The following is a 15,773-nucleotide window of genomic DNA, read 5'->3' on the forward strand; positions in this document are numbered from 1 at the left end:
CAATTCTGTAGTCTCAGTATGTGTATCTGTAGGGGGCAGGGCAGAGGGTGACAATTCTGCAGTGTTACTGTGTGTATCTGTAGGGAGCTGGGCACAGGGTGGCAATTCTGTATTATCACTGTGTATCTGTAGGGGGAAGGGCACAGGTCGACAATTCTGTAGTGTCCCTGTGTGTATATGTAGGGGGCAGGGCACTGGGTGACAATTCTGTAGTGTCACTGTGTTTATCTGTAGGGAGCTGGGCACAGGGTGACAATTCTGCAGTGCCACTATGTATCTGTAGGGGACAGGGAACAGGGTGTCAATTCTTTAGTGTCACTGTGTGTATCTGTAGATGGCAGGGCACAGGGTGACAATTCTGTAGTGTCACTGTGTGTATCTGTAGATGGCAGGGCACAGGGTGACAATTCTGTAGTGTCACTGTGTGTATCTGTAGGGGGCAGGGCAGATGGTGACAATTCTGCAGTTTTACTGTGTGTATCTAAAGGGAGCTGGGCACAGGGTGACAATTATGTAGTGTCACTGTGTGTATCTGTAGGGAGCTGGGTACAGGGTGGCAATTCTGTAGTGTCACTGTGTGTATCTGTAGGGGGCAGGGAACAGGGTGACAATTCTGCAGTGTCACTATATATCTGTAGGGGACAGGGCACAGGGTGACAATTCTGCAGTGTCACTATGTATTTGTAGGGGACAGGACACAGGGTGACAATTAAGTAGTGTCACTGTAGGGGGGCAGGGCAGAGGGTGACAATTCTGCAGTGTTACTGTGTGTATCTGTAGGGAGCTGGGCACAGGGTGGCAATTCTGTATTGTCACTGTGTATCTGTAGGGGGCAGGGCACAGGTCGACAATTCTGTAGTGTCACTGTCTGTATCTGTAGGGGGCAGGGCACAGGGTGGCAATTCTGTATTGTCACTGTATCTGTAGGGGGCAGGGCACAGGGTGGCAATTCTGTAGTGTCACTGTGTGTATCTGTTGGGAGCTGGGCACAGGGTGACAATTCTGCAGTGTCACTATGTATCTGTAGGGGGCAGGGAACATGGTGACAATTTTGTAGTGTCACTGTGTGTATCTGTAGATGGCAGGGCACAGGGTGACAATTCTGTAGTGTCACTGTGTGTATCTGTAGGGGGCAGGGCAGAGGGTGACAATTTTGCAGTTTCACTGTGTGTATTTGTAGGGAGCTGGGCACTGGGTGGCAATTCTGTAATGTCACTGTGTGTATCTGTAGGGAGCTCAGAACAGGGTGACAATTCTGTAGTGTCACCGTGTGCATCTGTAGGAAGCTGGGCACAGGGTGGCAATTCTGTAGTGTCACTGTGTGTATCTGTAGGGGGCAGGGCAGAGGGTGACAATTCTGCAGTGTTACTGTGTGTATTTGTAGGGAGCTGGGCACTGGGTGGCAATTCTGTAATGTCACTGTGTGTATCTGTAGGGGGCAGGGAACAGGGTGACAATTCTTTAGTGTCACTGTGTATCTGTAGGGGGCAGGGCACAGTTTGACAATTCTGTAGTGTCACTGTGTGTATCTGTAGGGGCAGGGCAGAGGGTGACAATTCTGCAGTATCACTGTGTATCTGTAGGGAGCTGGGCACAGGGTGACAATTATGTAGTGTCATTGTATGTATCTGTAGGGAGCTGGGCACAGGGTGGCAATTCTGTAGTGTCACTGTGTGTATCTGTAGGGGGCAGGGCAGAGGGTGACAATTCTGCAGTGTTACTGTGTGTATCTGTAGGGAGCTGGGCACTGGGTGGCAATTCTGTAATGTCACTGTGTGTATCTGTAGGGGGCAGGGAACAGGGTGACAATTCTTTAGTGTCACTGTGTATCTGTAGGGGGCAGGGCACAGTTTGACAATTCTGTAGTGTCACTGTGTGTATCTGTAGGGGCAGGGCAGAGGGTGACAATTCTGCAGTATCACTGTGTATCTGTAGGGAGCTGGGCACAGGGTGACAATTATGTAGTGTCATTGTATGTATCTGTAGGGAGCTGGGCACAGGGTGGCAATTCTGTAGTGTCACTGTGTGTATCTGTAGGGAGCAGGGAACAGGGTAACAATTCTTTAGTGTCACTGTGTATCTGTAGGGGCAGGGCAGAGGGTGACAATTCTGCATTGTCACTGTTTCTGTAGGGAGCAGGGCACAGGATGGCAATTCTGTAGTGTCACTGTGTATCTGTAGGGGACAGGGAACATGGTGACAATTCTGTAGTGTCACTGTGTATCTGTAGGGGGCAGGACACAGGGTGACAATTCTGTAGTGTCACTGTGTGTATCTGTAGGGGGCAGGGCAGAGGGTGACAATTCTGCAGTGTTACTGTGTGTATCTGTAGGGAGCTGGGCACAGGGTGGCAATTCTGTATTGTCACTGTGTATCTGTAGGGGGCAGGGCACAGGTCGACAATTCTGTAGTGTCACTGTCTGTATCTGTAGGGGGGAGGGCACAGGGTGACAATTCTGTAGTGTCACTGTCTGTATCTGTAGGGGGCTGGGCACAGGGTGACAATTCTGTATTGTCACTGTGTATCTGTAGGGGGCAGGGCACAGGTCGACAATTCTGTAGTGTCACTGTCTGTATCTGTAGGGGGCAGGGCACAGGGTGACAATTCTATAGTGTCACTGTGTGTATCTGTTGGGAGCTGGGCACAGGGTGGCAATTCTGTATTGTCACTGTATCTGTAAGGGGCAGGGCACAGGGTGACAATTCTGTAGTGTCACTGTGTGTATCTGTTGGGAGCTGGGCACAGGGTGACAATTCTGCAGTGTCACTATGTATCTGTAGGGGGCAGGGAACAGGGTGACAATTCTGTAGTGTCACTGTGTATCTGTAGGGGGCAGGGCTTAGGGTGACAATTTTGCAGTTTCACTGTGTGTATCTGTAGGGAGCTCGGCACAGGGTGACAATTATGTAGTGTCACTGTGTGCATCTGTAGGAAGCTGGGCACAGGGTGGCAATTCTGTAGTGTCACTGTGTGTATCTGTAGGGGGCAGGGAACAGGGTGACAATTCTGCAGTGTCACTATGTATCTGTAGGGGACAGGGCACAGGGTGACAATTCTGCAGTGTCACTATGTATCTGTAGGGGACAGGGCACAGAGTGACAATTCTGCAGTGTCACTATTTATCTGTAGGGAGCTGGGCACAGGGTAACAATTCTGCAGTGTCACTATGTATCTTTAGGGGGCAGGGCACAGGGTGACAATTCTGCAGTGTCACTGTATCTATAGGGGACAGGGCACAGGGTGACAATTCTGTAGTGTCACTTTGTGTATCTGTAGGGAGCTGTGCAGAGGATGACAATTCTGCAGTTTTACTGTGTGTATCTGTAGGGAGCTGGGCACTGGGTGACAATTATGTAGTGTCACTGTGTGTATCTGTAGGGAGCTGGGTACAGGGTGACAATTCTGCAGTGTCACTATGTATCTGTAGGGGGCAGGGCAACAATTCTGCAGTGTCACTATGTATTTGTAGGGAACAGGGGCACAGGGTGCCAATTCTGTAGTGTCACTATGTGTATCTGTAGGGGGCAGGGCACAGTTTGACAATTCTGTAGTGTCACTGTGTGTATCTGTAGGGGGCAGGGCAGAGGTTGACAATTCTGCAGTATCACTATGTATCTGTAGGGGGCAGGGCACAGGGTTACAATTCTGCAGTGTCACTGTATCTGTAGGGAGCAGGGCACAGGGAGGCAATTCTGTAGTGTCACTGTGTGTATCTGTATGGGACAGGGAACAAGGTGACAATTCTGTAGTGTCACTGTGTGTATCTGTAGGGGGCAGGGCACTGTTTGACAATTCTGTAGTGTCACTGTGTCTATCTGTAGGGGGCAGGGCACAGGGTGACAATTCTGCAGTGTCACTGTGTGTATCTGTAGGGGTAAGGGCACAGGGTGACAATTCTGCAGTGTCACTATGTATCTGTAGGGGACAGGGCACAGGGTTTAAATTCTGCAGTATCACTATGTGTCTGTAGGGGGCAGGGCACAGGGTGGCAAATCTGCAGTGTCACTGTATATCTGTAGGGAGCAGGGCACAGGGTGGCAATTCTGTAGTGTCACTGTGTGTATCTGTAGTGAACAGGGAGCAAGGTGACAATTCTGTAGTGTCACTGTGTGTATATGTAAGGGGCAAGGCACAGTTTGACAATTCTGTAGTGTCACTGTGTGTATCTGTAGGGGGCAGGGCAGAGGGTGACAATTCTGCAGTTTTACTGTGTGTATCTGAAGGGAGCTGGGCACAGGGTGGCAATTCTGTATTGTCACTGTGTATCTGTAGGGGGCAGGGCACAGGGTGACAATTCTGTAGTGTCACTGTGTTTATCTGTAGGGAACTGGGCATAGGGTGACAATTCTGCAGTGTCACTATGTATTTGTAGGGGGCAGGGAACAGGATGACAATTCTGTAGTGTCACTGTGTGTATCTGCAGATGGCAGGGCACAGGGTGACAATTCTGTAGTGTCACTGTGTGTATCTGTAGGGGGCAGGGCAGAGGTTGACAATTCTGCAGTTTCCCTGTGTGTATCTGTAGGGAGCTCGGCACAGGGTGACAATTATGTAGTGTCACTGTGTGTATCTGTAGGGAGCTGGGCACAGGGTGGCAATTCTGTAGTATCACTGTGTGTATCTGTAGGGGGCAGGGAACAGGGTGACAATTCTGCAGTGTCACTATGTATCTGTAGGGGACAGGGCACAGGGTGACAATTCTGCAGTGTCACTATGTATCTGTAGGGGACAGGGCACAGAGTGACAATTCTGCAGTGTCACTATTTATCTGTAGGGAGCTGGGCACAGGATGACAATTCTGCAGTGTCACTGTGTGTATCTGTAGGAAGCTGGGCAGAGGATGACAATTTTGCAGTGTCACTGTGTGTATCTGTAGGGGACAGGGAACAAGGTAACAATTCTGTAGTGTCACTGTGTGTATCTGTAGGGGGCAGGGCACTGTTTGACAATTCTGTAGTGTCACTGTGTCTATCTGTAGGGGGCAGGGCACAGGGTGACAATTCTGCAGTGTCACTGTGTGTATCTGTAGGGGTCAGGGCACAGGGTGACAATTCTGCAGTGTCACTATGTATCTGTAGGGGACAGGGCACAGGGTTTAAATTCTGCAGTATCACTATGTGTCTGTAGGGGGCAGGGCACAGGGTGGCAAATCTGCAGTGTCACTGTATATCTGTAGGGAGCAGGGCACAGGGTGGCAATTCTGTAGTGTCACTGTGTGTATCTGTAGTGAACAGGGAGCAAGGTGACAATTCTGTAGTGTCACTGTGTGTATATGTAAGGGGCAAGGCACAGTTTGACAATTCTGTAGTGTCACTGTGTGTATCTGTAGGGGGCAGGGCAGAGGGTGACAATTCTGCAGTTTTACTGTGTGTATCTGAAGGGAGCTGGGCACAGGGTGGCAATTCTGTATTGTCACTGTGTATCTGTAGGGGGCAGGGCACAGGGTGACAATTCTGTAGTGTCACTGTGTTTATCTGTAGGGAACTGGGCATAGGGTGACAATTCTGCAGTGTCACTATGTATTTGTAGGGGGCAGGGAACAGGATGACAATTCTGTAGTGTCACTGTGTGTATCTGCAGATGGCAGGGCACAGGGTGACAATTCTGTAGTGTCACTGTGTGTATCTGTAGGGGGCAGGGCAGAGGTTGACAATTCTGCAGTTTCCCTGTGTGTATCTGTAGGGAGCTCGGCACAGGGTGACAATTATGTAGTGTCACTGTGTGTATCTGTAGGGAGCTGGGCACAGGGTGGCAATTCTGTAGTATCACTGTGTGTATCTGTAGGGGGCAGGGAACAGGGTGACAATTCTGCAGTGTCACTATGTATCTGTAGGGGACAGGGCACAGGGTGACAATTCTGCAGTGTCACTATGTATCTGTAGGGGACAGGGCACAGAGTGACAATTCTGCAGTGTCACTATTTATCTGTAGGGAGCTGGGCACAGGATGACAATTCTGCAGTGTCACTGTGTGTATCTGTAGGAAGCTGGGCAGAGGATGACAATTTTGCAGTGTCACTGTGTGTATCTGTAGGGGGCAGGGCACAGGGTGACAATTCTGTAGTGTGACTGTGTGTATCTGTAGGGAGCTGAGCACAGGGTGACGATTCTGCAGTGTCACTATGTATCTGTAGGGGGCAGGGCACAGGGTGACAATTCTGCAGTGTCATTATGAATCTGTAGGGGACAGGGCACAGGGTGACAATTCTGCAGTGTCACTATGTATCTGTAGGGGGCAGGGCACAGGGTGACAATTCTGCAGTGTCACTATGTATCTGTAGGGACAGGGCACAGGGTGACAATTCTGCAGTGTCACTATGTGTATCTGTAGGGGGCAGGGCACAGGGTGACAATTCTGCAGTGTCACTGTGTATCTGTAGGGGACAGGGCACAGGGTGACAATTCTGCAGTGTCACTATGTATCTGTAGGGACAGGGCACAGGGTGACAATTCTGCATTGTCACTATGTATCTGTAGGGGGCAGGGCACAGGGTGACAATTCTGCAGTGTCACTGTGTGTATCTGTAGGGGCAGGGCACAGGGTGACAATTCTGTAGTGTCACTGTGTATCTGTAGGGATCTGGGCAGAGGATGACAATTCTGTAGTGTCACTGTGTGTATCTGTAGGGAGTTGGGCACAGTTTGACAATCATGCACATGCTCCTGTATATTTGTAGGCAGCTAGCAATTCCTGTATATCTGTTTATCTGTAACAAGATAGAGGTAAATAAATATGCACCATCATGTAAAATATGAAAATGCTGGTGCTACAAATATTTAATATCCCAACTATAACAATATAAAAAAACGAACAGCTGTATTTGTCTATGGCTAAAATATTCTCGCATTAAATAGGATGACGAATCTATTTGGTCTTTGCTATGGGAACTGTTCTCATTATCCACTGAGCAATCTGTCCCTGGGGATTTGTTGTGCACAAACAACATAATTTATGTAAGAACTTACCTGATAAATTCATTTCTTTCATATTGGCAAGAGTCCATGAGCTAGTGACATATGGGATATACAATCCTACCAGGAGGGGCAAAGTTTCTCAAACCTCAAAATGCCTATAAATACACCCCTCACCACACCCACAATTCAGTTTAACAAATAGCCAAACAGTGGGGTGATAAAGAAAGGAGTAGAAAGCATCAACAAAGGAAATTTGGAAATAATTGTGCTTTATACAAAAATTCATAACCACCATAAAAAGGGTGAGCCTCATGGACTCTTGCCAATATGAAAGAAATGAATTTATCAGGTAAGTTCTTACATAAATTATGTTTTCTTTCATGTAATTGGCAAGAGTCCATGAGCTAGTGACATATGGGATATCAATACCCAAGATGTGCATCTCCACTCAAGAGTCACTAGAGAGGGAGGGAATAAAATAAAAACAGCCATATTCTGCTGAAAAAATGAGTCCACAACCCAAAAAAATGTTTATTTTCATTTTTGAAAGAAAAAAACTTAAAACAAAAGCAAAAGAATCAAACTGAAACAGCTGCCTGAAGAACTTTTCTACCAAAAACTGCTTCCGAAGAAGCAAATACATCAAAACGGTAGAATTTTGTAAATGTATGCAAAGAGGACCAAGTTGCCGCTTTGCAAATCTGATCAACTGAAGCTTCATTCTTAAAAGCCCACAAAGTGGAGACTGATCTAGTAGAATGAGCTGTAATTCTCTGAGGCTGGGCCTGACCCGACTCCACATAAGAGGCCAAGGAAATAGCAGAGGCCTTCTGACCTTTCCTAGGACCAGAAAATAAAACAAATAGACTAGAAGTCTTCCTGAAATCTTTAGTAGCTTCAACATAATATTTCAAAGCTCTCACCACATCCAAAGAATGTAAGGATCTTTCCAAAGAATTCTTAGGATTAGGACACAAAACTAATGTTGTTAGAATTCACAACCTTAGGTAAAAATTCAAATGAAGTCTGCAAAACCGCCTTATCCTGATGAAAAATCAGAAAAGGAGATTCACAAGAAAGAGCAGATAACTCAGAAACTCTTCTAGCAGAAGAGATGGCTAAAAGGAACAACACTTTCCATGAAAGTAGTTTAATGTCCAAATAAGTATAGGCTCAAATGGAGGAGCCTGTAAAGCCTTCAGAACAAAATTAAGACTCCAAGGAGGAGAAATTGATTTAATGACAGGCTTAATATGAACTAAAGCCTGTACAAAACAGTGTATATCAGGAAGTAAAGCAATCTTTCTGTGAAATAAAACAGAAAGAGCGGAGATTTGTCCTTTTAAGGTACTTGCAGACAAACCCTTATCCAAACCATCCTGAAGAAACTGTAAAATTCTAGGAATTCTAAAAGAATGCCAAGAAAATTTATGAGAAGAACACCATGAAATGTAAGTCTTCCAAACTCTATAATAAATCTTTCTAGAGACAGATTTAGAAGCTTGTAACATAGTATTAATCCCTGAGTCAGAGAAACCTCTATGACTTAGTACTAAGCGTTCAATTTCCATACCTTCAAATTTAATGATTTGAGATCCTGATGGAAAAACGGACCTTGAGATAGTAGGTCTGGCCGTAACGGAAGTAGGCAAGGCGGGAAACTGGACATCTGAACCAGATCCGCATACCAAAACCTGTGTGGCCATGCTGGCGCCACCAGCAACACAAAAGATTGTTCCATGATGATTTTGGAAGTCACTCTTTGAAGGAGAACTAGAGGCGGGAAAATGTAAGCAGGATGATAACACCAAGGAAGTGTCAGCGCATCCACTGCTTTCGCCTGAACATCCCTGGACCTGGACAGACCCCACATCTGAACAATCTGAGAAAAAACATCTGGATGGAGAGACCACTCCCCTGGATGTAAAGTCTGGCGGCTGAGATAATCCGCCTCCCAATTGTCTACACCTGGGATATGCACCGCAGAGATTAGACAGGAGCTGGATTCCGCCCAAGCAAGTATCCGAGATACTTCTTTCATAGCTTGGGGACTGTGAGTCCCACCCTGATGATTGACATAAGCCACAGTTGTGATATTGTCTGAAAACAAATGAACGGTTCTCTCTTTAACAGAGGCCAAAACTGAAGAGCTCTGAGAATTGCACAGAGTTCTAAAATATTTATTGGTAATCTCGCCTTTTGAGATTTCCAAACCCCTTGTGCTGTCAGAGATCCCCAAACAACTCCCCAACCTGAAAGACTCACATCTGTCGTGATCACAGTCCAGGTTGGCCAAACAAAAGAAGCCCCTTGAACTATACGATGGTGATCTATCCACCATGTCAGAGAGTGTCGCACATTGGAATTTAAGGATATTAATTGTGATATCTTTGTATAATCCCTGCACCATTGCTTCAGCATACAAAGCTGTAGAGGTCTCATGTGAAAACGATCAAAGGGGATCGCGTCCGATGCTGCAGTCATGAGACCTAAAACTTCCATGCACATAGCCACTGAAGGGAATGACTGAGACTGAAGGTGCCGGCAGGCTGCAACCAATTTTAAACGTCTCTTGTCTGTTAGAGACAAGGTCATGGACACTGAATCTATCTGGAAGCCTAAAAAGGTGACCCTTGTCTGAGGAATCAAGAAACTTTTTGGTAAATTGATCCTCCAACCATGTTTCCGAAGAAACAACACTAATTGATTTGTGTGAGATTCTGCAGTATGTAAAGACTAAGCTAGTACCAAGATATCGTCCAAATAAGGAAACACCGCAATACCCTGTTCTCTGATTACAGAGAGTAGGGCACCCAGAACCTTTGAAAAGATTCTTGGATCTGTTGCTAGGCCAAATGGAAGAGCAACAAATTGGTAATGCTTGTCTAGAAAAGAGAATCTCAGGAACTGATAATGTTCTGGATTAATCGGAATATGAAGGTATGCATCCTGCAAGTCTATTGTGGACATATAATGTCCTCGCTGAACAAAAGGCAGAATAGTCCTTATAGTCACCATCTTGAAAGTTGGTACTCTTACATAATGATTCAAAATTTTCAGATCCAACGCTGTCGGCATTTAACATTGCACAAGCATTTCTTGTGAAATGCTTTTGCAATCCCCCCCTGCACATTTTCGGCCAATCAGCCGCTAGCAGGGGGTGTCAATCATCCCGATCTTATCGGATCGTGATGATTGCAGTCCGCCACCTTTTAAGGAGCAGCGGTCTTATGACCGCTGCCCCTTAACTCATGTTTCCGGCGAGCTGGAAACTTTGGGGGTAGAAAGCAGCATCCGCTGGTTGTTAAATCTACACCAATATATTTAAGTGAGTGTGTCATGATACATTCGGGCAGCGGACACTGTACTTCAAAGCTGGGTAGATAAGTCGTAAACATTGCCCACACCCAGCTTAGTATTAGAACATGGCCCCCATAGTGGTGCAGGGTTGTTACTATATATGTGTATATGTTGGGTTATCGTTTGTTAAAGAGATCTGGATTTGCACAGATCTTTGTGAGTTACGATTTAATAAATCCGGTGCAGAAAATAGCCGAATGCCACTGCCTGCGACCATATTCGGTATTCGTCTGAGAAACGAATACTGAATTCCGAATATACTGTATATGTTCATGTCTAGTTGCTAGTCTTAAAATATTATCTCTAACGAACTACAGCAGTTATTTTTCCACTATAAGGGGTCTATTTAGTAAGCAGCGAATGCTGCTTCGGAGCCCGTTTGTTTCAGGTCCACCAGAAACGGAGGTTAAGGAGCAGCGGTTGTAAGACAGACAGAACATACATTTTTAAGCAACTTTCCAATTTACTTCTGTTATCAAATTTGCTTCATTTGTTTGGTGTCCTTTATTGAAGGAGCAGCAATGCATTACTGGGAGCTAGCTGCGCACTTGGGGTAAACCAATGACAAGAAGCATATAAGTACAGTTGCCATTCATCAACTAGCTCCTTGTAGTGCACTGCTGCACCTGAGCCTACCTAGGTATGCTTTTCAATAAAGGATACCAAGAGAACAAAGCAAATTATTTAATAGAAATATATTAGAAAGTTGTTTAAAACTGCATGCTCTATCTGAATCATAAATGTTTAATTTTGAATTTATTGTCCATTGAAGTAAGCAACAAGTGGAAGAAAAAAAGATTCTTACCTGATAAATGAATTCATTACACAATGCCACTAGGCACCACGTGTGGGATTTCACTCTTGTACACTCTTCCAGTATCCCTCAGTCATACAAATGGACAAATAGAGAAGGAAAACAGGAAAAGCAGGAAGGGACAAAGAGGGGTAAAAGAGGCACAAAAACAATTCCTGCTGTCTCGGGGACTCTCCCGATCTTTAAAGAGATTAATTTAGCAGGTGAGCATACATTTTGTTTTCTTTTGTAAGATGGTGCAAGTCCACAAGATCATCACATGCAGGATCTTATACACAAGCATTAAGATCCACAAGGCAACCGTGAAATAGGGGGACAGTACAGGTAAGGCAGGTATGTTAGCTGATTAGGCATGGCAGTCCAGAGTACTTTCCTGAAGAGGCATACACAAGTACAGCCCCTGTATGGTTCCCAGCCTTCTGAAGAGAATGTGTCTGGGCCACAATATAGTTCAAATAAAGTCTAAATATAAAGTGCTACTAAGATCCACTGGGCTCAAGCTACCATCAGTAAGTCCTCCAGAACCTTAATAAACACAATTGGAGCTGTAGCAAGGCCACATGGTAGAGCTACAAACTGGTAATGCCTGTTTAGGCTAACCTGAGGAATTTTACATTACCTCTGTGAATTGAGATACGCAAATGGGAATTTTTTAAAATGTATTGTAGAAATAAACTGACCATTTTTACTAAAGTAAGGTTAGTGGAAATGGTCTCCATCTTGAAGGTGGGAACATTCAGGATTTAGATTTGAGTCAGAATACCATTCTTTTTTGGGACTGTATGGGGGGCTGTAGTAGAACCTCTGGCCCTGTTCTGTTATGGGAACCAGGACAATAACTACCTTTTTCTTTAAGCCTGCTATACAAGATAATAGTACCCTTTCCTTTATAGGGTATTGGGTAACATAGGAGAGAATCTGAGAAATAATCTTTTTCAAGGAGGTCTGGATTGAAATCTTAATCAGTGACCCTTAGATACAATCCCTAAATCCCAATCATCTGTTATAGACTTCTCTGATGCCTCCAGAAAAAAAGTCTCAATCTGGCTCCCACCGAGAACCTCGCCTAGAGTGGGGGGCCACACCTTCATGTAGACTTTTAGGTGGGAGTGGACTTCTTGGCCTGCTTGGACTTGAAATTTGAGTAATTTTGTTGACTACTTAAATGATAATGCTGTTAATCTTAAAATTTACCTATAGTGCCTCGGTTAACAATATACCCAATTTGGATGTCCTAATCAGTCACACTGACCAGAATATAGTATACAGGAAAGAGAGCAGACTCTTTACACCCTAATCATCTCAAGAAAGGTATACCTAAGGGCCAGTTCATTAGGCTGAGACGTAATTGTACTAATTTAAAGGATTACTGGAAACATGCTAATGATCTAACTACACGTCTTGCTGATAGGGGTTATGACCATGGTGAATTGAATCAGCTGTCTACCTTAGTGTCAGGCTTTGATAGGGACACATTACTCAAAGACAGGGTTAAAAATACAAACAGAAATAATCTAGAGCGGAAAGGCATAAACTTCAATACCAAATATAGTAGACAGTACAATGATATTTGTAATATCATCAGGAGAAGATTACAGCTCCTAGAGAGAGATGAGGACCTCAAACAAATATCTAGTAATTATAACTTTATTTCATGCAGATCAGATACGATAGGAGATAAGATCAGCAAGAATTTTAGCTCTAAGTCGAACACCACAATTAATAAGACAGACAGCTGGCTGTCCAGAAAACAAGACTTTTACAAATGTGGGGGTAGACCGTGTAAGTTCTGTGAATGTGCCACCTTAGTGGGTGATACATTTTTTTCCACCAGTACAGGGCATATTTATAATATCAGAGAACGTATTAATTGCAATTCATCTTTTATTGTATACCTTATCACCTGTATGCTTTGCAATTTTCAATACGTTGGACTCCCCTCTAGGGGTCTCAAGGACAGGATCAGAGAACACTTACTGTCTTTAGAGGCAGAGGTGTCTAAAACACCAGTTGCCAAGCACTTCTTTGAGCACACTAATACATTTGAATACTTTAAATTTCAAGGTATAGAACAAGTTAAATTAGGCGCAAGGGGTGGTGACAGATATCAGGGTCTTAGTAAGAGAGAAATATTTTGGATTTATACGCTAAGAACTGGTTCTCCTCTAGGGATGAATAAAATCAGTGATGTTAAATTATACATTGATAGACAATAGTTAATACTACATAGTAGTGAATATGATAGATTCAGAGCCATTACTTATGAACCTGCTCATAAAAGGGCAATCTTCACTATATAATTTTATGTGTTGTAATCTCTTAGTAATAGGTTAGCGATAATTTTCCTGTGTATTACTTACCAGTTTTTCCCATGTCTCTATCTATCTTTATCCCCAAAGAGTGACATTAATGGAGTATTGCACTTTGTTCTATCTGAGGCTTCAATGGCTTTGAAATGTATTTGCAAGTGCTTGTTTTGTTTACTAACTGCATTTAACTTTTATACAAAAGTAGCTACTCTTTGCAAAAAGCGGTTTCAGCCTCAGATATTTACAATGTTGCAAATTTTCCTTGGGGTTCCCTTAAAATTCTATTTACTCAAATTTTATATGTTCATTTTTTTAAATGAGTGTTTTTCTTATATTTAACTGTATCTGTTGGTGCAATTTTGCATTTGATTGTCTGTTTGAGGGTGACGCAATTTAATAGTTAAATTGAGTGTGTGATACCTCACTGTGATAGGTTAATATGACTGCTTTCCCTTGATTTAATAGCTGTTGGAAACACTTGTTCTTTAGCTCTGATGAACTGCCCGTGCTCTTTTAATGCAAGTACGGAATAAAATGTACTTTTAACTCTAAATATCTCTGCCTACCTTTGTGTCTCTGGGACTGTGATATTTTGTTTTGCCTGATTATAATTCTGCGAATAGGGGTTCTGGAGAGCCCTAAGAGTTCCGGAGACCGATGCAGCTCTCATCTGCAATACAATCTGGTGAGTCACAGAGGCAGCACGATGTAAGCAATTCTGGCAACACCTGCCCTTTACATAGAGGAGAACACTAAGCTGCAGCAATATGGAGTATGCAGCTTGTAAGTGATTTACTTCTCTGACCGTGAACTTCTTCAGTGTGGTAAGCCCTTTGTTACACGTTACTTGGAATGCTTTATTATAAGTTATGACCTGGTGATATCCGCGAGAGTGGGACTCCTGATTCGAGTTGTTTTCACTAGGGAACCATTTATACATATGGTGTTAATACGAATCAAGTCTCTGATAAGTTTTTGTACCATAAGAACAAAACACGTCCCACACTTGGACTTCTTTATCTGCAGTAGAAACACTCCATTACCACCAGTGACTATGGCAATAATAGTATCTAGTCCTGGAGCAAACAGCATTTTACAGGATTTAAGCCATAAGGCATGTCTAGCAAGTACAACCATAGCTACATGAATAATCTGTTTATGTTCATGCTAATAGCTAGTGGCCCATGATGGTGTAATGCACTTACCTATCAGCACCTTCTTCTACCATTCTTACCACAGCTGCCCATCCGAGGCTGTACCAAAGATGGGCAGAGTACCAAGGATCTCTTAAGGAGCAGCACACTGTAGACCAGGGAATTGGCAGATAAATAAGCATTTCACCTGGAAGTCCTGTGATGTCTACACACTGGGAGAAGATTTTCACTGCCTGGCTAAAACTTATGTGTTCCCCTCTGTCCAAGAGGCTCTCTGAGGAGGAAAATTGGCCTCCTATTGGTTAGAGAACCTTTATCAATGTCATAAATATCAAAACATCATTCACCTCACTCCATCTTCGAGGCTAAAAACTGATTGAGGGATTCTGGGAGAGTATAAAGCTCTGGTATGTTGGGGTGTTTTTGCCGCCTTCTAGTGGTCTGAATTTGATGATCTCAAGGACTCTCACCATATTTTAAAAAAAAATATGTACTATGTTAACTGCCAATAGACTTTAATAGTTAAAATGGCAGCTATATAAACGTGGCCTACAGTAGAAACCAATTTTACAGTACAATGTCTTTTTAAACATTATTTTTATATCACTCCCCTGTTAATTTTAGTCTCCTTTTAATTGTGGGGTTTTGATCATTGTATGGATTGGATAAATGTTTGGCTTAGAGGCACAGTATATAGTACCCTTTTAAATTTACTATTCTGAATCTGTTGACTAATTGGTTGAAAAAATGTAATTATTCCCATTGATCATGTGATTACAAGACAACAAGATGGGCCATTTCCTATATCCCTTTAGGTTGTAATGAGAGAATGGGACATAATATGCAACATTAAATTGTACGTGGGTGGGTGTTAATTTACAATATGCTTCTTGTAAGAGGTGTTACTGTTTTGTGGGCATAGGCTGTAATGCCCTGTGCACCTGTACTCAAACACCCCTTCTGGTCCGAGAGAGATGATGGGGCCACATATGTGTTAGTGATGACAGAATTTGTGCCATACAAAAAAAACTGCTGTATCTCTAAGCAGAAGTGGCGTTTAAATGTGGGTGGACTTGGCATGACCAGCATATTTATATATCCCTTAACATTAATAACTTTAAAGGGACAGTATACTATAAATGTATTTCTCATAACATGTTTCCAATAATTTAATAATAACCAGCTGCAGAGTATTGAATTTATGGGAAATTGTTCCTTTTA

The sequence above is a fragment of the Bombina bombina genome, chromosome 12 (genome assembly GCF_027579735.1).
Source record: "Bombina bombina isolate aBomBom1 chromosome 12, aBomBom1.pri, whole genome shotgun sequence".
Taxonomy (NCBI): domain Eukaryota; kingdom Metazoa; phylum Chordata; class Amphibia; order Anura; family Bombinatoridae; genus Bombina; species Bombina bombina.